General features: G+C 35.2%; 1 pseudogene; it reads left to right on the top strand.

Annotated features, from left to right (window-relative positions):
• The first annotated feature begins 1099 nt into the window (after nucleotides 1-1099).
• Nucleotides 1100-5054, top strand: part of LOC107749859 (uncharacterized) — a 4445-nt pseudogene continuing 490 nt past the window's right edge.

Genomic DNA, 5054 nt, shown 5'->3' with positions numbered 1-5054 from the left:
CTCTCTCTCTCTCACTCAGTCTTCCATCTGTTGCTGTCATAATGACGTAACATGCGTGCCTTCGAGCGAGGGGTGACGTACGATTCGTAATGTTTTATTTTGAATTGAATTATTATTTTGGGATTTTTCTACATTAGATAAAACATCTACGGTGATCTGGATTTGGCAAATCATCTATTAGTTTAGAATTGTATCCCCTTCAATATTTTATTCAGCAATGACGTCAATTTGTAGTTCATCCCGCAAATTGGGGGATTTATCCTCAAACCTCTGTATTATTCCGTAGTATTAGCCAACATTTTGACATTTTAGAAATAGACCATTTTAATATTACGTTATTCCTATTTTTATTTTCAAGGAAGATTATATATATAAAGATACATATCTAAAGAATTCGTGTATGTATGTATATATATATATATATGAATCCTTTAAATAACTCTAAAAATTAATTTGATTGTAAGACTTCCATGGAATACTAATACATGCAGTACTAATATTAAGTTAATATAATTCATTGTAGAATTTTATGTATTTTTACCCATATACTTTTTTTGTTTGTTGTCTTTTGCTTGCGAATGTTTTTGCTTTGTCACGATAAATAGCCTTAGGAAATAAATAGCCTTAGATTCCCTTGGAAATTTATTAGGGTTTTTTGAATAACAAAATGTGAAAGTGTCTTGTTAACCACAGACCTTACATTACTCATAAATAAAAAAAACTCCAATTCTAAAAAACCTTCTACAAACGGAAAAGTTATATTTTTTATTGTAATAATTATAATAATAGCCTACCTGAATTGCCTCGGAAGATATCTGGAAACACTATCTGTGAACTATGCTTCAAAAGATGCTTCATTAAAAAATCAAATAAAATTTCGAATGTATAGCAAGTCGCTCCTGACGTTCGAAAAAGATTGTTTAATTGCTTTCGCGGGAATGACTTGGTGAATGGTGCATACATGCAGTACTTACACACAGGCACTGATAAAGACGGCTAACGGGGTCTTTCGTAACTCAAAATAGTCCAGCATGTCCACTAGCGGTCCGTCACTTACCGCAGAGTCCGTTATTTTACTTCATTGTCCGATGGTAACACATATCCGCAAGAGCTACATAAAAATGCATCGGAGTTTTTTTTATAACTTGTTAATGTGTGGCTGCTTTAGAAACGTTCCAAATTCAGAGTTTAATAATGTATTTAAAGAAGATCTTTACCTCTTTCATAGAAAGATGGCAGTGAAATTATAAAGTATGAGTGTAGGTAAGTATCAAATCTACGTATCTGATAGATGATTTGTCCATTTTAGTATCTCATGCCTTATTAGTTGCTTTTAAGATTCCTTAAAATCAAAATTGGAGATTTAAGGCCATCTGGTGTACTACTGAAAGTTGACTAAATTACCTTTTAGCAGTTATACAGATATTTAAAATCTATAGCTATTTAACAGATAAAGGAATTATACCACACAACACAGAAAATGGCTCATAAAGCAATTTCATCAGGTCTTTAATATGTTTCTTCTGAGAGTTATGCGGGGAAATATTCAAGTGCTTCTCCAAGCAGCCTTGATCTTAATCCTTTTGGTCCAGTCCTGTAACTTCTGACTATTCTTTGATTTTTTTTTTCCACTTAGAAGAATGTCCATATTGTGGAAAGCCCTTCAAGAGGCTGAAAACCCACCTCTCTCACTGTAAAATGGCACCAGTTGTACAACCCAAGAAAAGCATTCAAGCACCCAAAGAATTGAGTGCAACTATTTCCAGACAGAAGATCTATAAAAAGACAGCAACAACAGAAATAAATAATGTCATATTTGATGAGACACTAACCTCCAAAGGAAGAAGGAAAGATGATATTCACAATGCAGACAGTCTTCACACAACTACTGAGGTCAAAGTCCCATCAGCTCAGACTCTGAACACGGAGAGGCCTAAAAGCAAATGGCTTACTAAAAGACAGAAGGAACTTGAGAGATTACAGCTGTTAGTGCCAGTCTCAAAGAAGCCAAGCAACTCTACCTCATTATCCAACAACGAAGGAGATAAAAGCTTTTATGAGATCTCCAAAAGACCAAAACAGGGAACATCTCAAAGTAATGGAAAAAGTACTAAAGGCAAAAAGAAACTAGAGATGGCACCATTATCAGAGCACTTGTCCATCACCAAGAGTAAAATCAATACCCCTGGATTTGTTCCAGCAATTCTGAAAAATTGCAGTGTGCAACATGAAAAACCAAAACTCAAAGTTAACTTCTTGGAGGAGCTTGAAAGACTGAACAGTCAGAACAAGGATTGTGATCTAGTATCAAGTGCAAAAGAGCATAAAGCTCATACTTTCTTTTTATCCAAGACTTCTGTGTGGGAGCACATCAATGACAGTTTGTATTACAAGAGGTCTTATATGTTTGTGCCTTATCCTACTATGGAAACATCTAAAGATTCTTCTTTGGAGACCAATGCGATTTCTATTGTGCAACAATCAAACAAACCCGAAACTGCAGTTACCAAGGTTGCCATTACAACCTCACCCACTTTAACTGAAACCTTCATTCATCAACCCACAGAAGACATCCTAAATTCAAGATTGCAAGGCATCAGAATTCTATCATGGAGTCCAGAGATAGTGACTACTCGCAAAAGAACAAGGCAGCTATGCTAATGAATGCATTTGGATTAAGGATCAGTCTGCTGGACCAGCGGCCCAAAGTGAAGGTAATGCATGGTTTATGTGATCTTTGGTTATTTATGTAATGGTTTTTAAGTAAATAGACAATGCCTTTGAAAAAAAGAGTAAGCACTTTAATATTTGTATCTAGTTTTTTCAACTTTGACTTATGGGACTAATTAAAGCTTGAACTCCCCTAAAAGGAGTGAAAACAAAAGGTTAGCTATGTATTATTTTTACATAGCAAACTATATACCTAGGGGCACTGATGATTTCTGTGATGTGGAATACAGTAATAAAAAATAGAATAGCATGGAATGTCACGGAATTTGGCCAAGTTTTAATGAGCAAATCAAAAGTAGGGCTGTACACTTATCGAAGTCATATTAAGAAGATATGGGCTAGTGTCTGTGAATATTAAACCACTAAAAGACTGCTATTGAAACATCAAGTCTGCATGTTCTTTCATCTACTACACATACTCAAGCACATGTGACGCCCCTGATGTTTTCAGCATCTGCCGTCTCACTACATGAGGACATGAACACATTAACTTTTTTCACCAGAGTTGCTCTGACTCTGAGTTTACTTTTTGAGTATTTCAGCATTTCATTTAATAGTAAACGCTTCATTATCACGATGTATAAACCACAGCTCACACAAACGCATTTTCAGACCAAGCAGCTTTCTGTTGGTCAATGCGCCGAATCCGCTTGACCAGATTGAACATGTTGCGAAATCTGAAGTATTTCACCCTCATGCGAAATTCTCAGGAACGTGGATTCCCGTTGAAATGACCGTTTCTCCTGCGAAAATCTGCAGAACAATGTTAAATGTGAACACCTTGAGTCAGAGTACACTAAATACACTCGCAAAAAAAAGTTGAGTTCGGTAGCCATAGCAACAGTGCACTTCCCACAAGCACTTTCTGTTAAGATCAAACTGAACAGTATTACAAAACACAAGTACTGTACTGCCTTTATTTGTCACTTTTTAACACATATCAAAAGTAGCACACAAAAAGTGCTTTATTTTTTAAGATGGCATTTGGGTAAGTGTGCTATAGATGCTAAAGATAAAGTTGCATAACACAAACAAAGCATGAAATCCTGAAAATTACAGAGAGAAATGGGTTCTGACCAATTTAAAAAATTTGAATGCTTCTGAAAGTTTTATTATTTTTTTTCCAAGATTGGCAAGCTAGTTTTCATTCTACCATTATGAGAACATGAAACACTGTCTATTTTGGACTATCACTGTATCAAAACATTTTTGGTGAGATTATTAGACAGCTAATTGCATATAAACAACAGTAAACAACATTTCATTATCATAGGTTTACATTTGGGTACCATAGAATTATTATGCACAGTCTTCAGTTTCTGAGATATCAAGCTGAAAGTGAATGAGCTACACTTTTATCAACTTGGCTGGAGGAATTAAAAATATTATATGTGAAACAGTTTCTTTCCTTATTCCTCCTATTGCAATTTTTGATTCATTCTTTCATGTAAATCTTTAATTTCATTTAAGTTCCTCATCCTCATTGTGCTTCCACACCGGTTTTCATGACATGTCCAATTTCTCATACCAATCCTAAACAAAAAGAGATTGTTTAGATGACAAAATATGCTTTTGTCCTTGCAGTGCCTGTAGTGCAGCGGAAACTTGGAGATGTCAGGTTGAATGAACTTAGTGTCTGGCTTGGCGCTCGAACTCCTGTGTCACCCAGAGAGATTGTGACCATGTTGAAGCAAGGTTTGTTCCTTAACAATCATAATACAACATAACATAGCATTTGGTCTAGTGTTTTTGAGTTTCTTGGTTGTATGTGATCAGGATGGCAGTGGTACTACATAGTATATTGATGTTCGTAGAGGAGGAATCGGTGGGATATCCATGCTGTTGACTGGATACTGTGTCCTGTTACATATGGAACTACCCATATCTCAGTGAGTCTGAATTAATGTCATCATCCCATAATCATTGACACGCATAAATAAAATGTCTTGTTTTATGCTGTTTTATAGAGAAAGAACGCTGGAGAAAGTACCATTAAGGACGTTTGATGGTCTTCATAATTTTAGCACACTTTGGAGAAGCAGCAGCTTTGTGTTCAGGGCCTTGAGGGCACAATAAGATGAATAATTAATAGGACAAGATTATAACACCAGCAACTAGTAGTTCACTGCAATATGAGGTTTGCTGTATTTTTGATAGAATGTGTTAGTATTTTCTGGAAGCATGGATAATGGAGTTATCTTATTATATTTTTAAATATTCATTTATTCACAAAGAAAGAGAATGTTAAGCTAAACTTATATTTATATAATTTGAAAATGTGTTCTAACAAGTGTGCAGTTTTTGTGTAACCGAGTAGTGGACTA

Source organism: Sinocyclocheilus rhinocerous, unplaced genomic scaffold (assembly GCF_001515625.1).
Source record: "Sinocyclocheilus rhinocerous isolate Xijiao unplaced genomic scaffold, SAMN03320098_v1.1 scaffold31, whole genome shotgun sequence".
Classification (NCBI taxonomy): Eukaryota; Metazoa; Chordata; class Actinopteri; order Cypriniformes; family Cyprinidae; genus Sinocyclocheilus; species Sinocyclocheilus rhinocerous.
The sequence above is the reverse complement of the archived record's forward strand: the minus strand, read 5'-3'. Positions and strand labels throughout refer to the sequence as shown.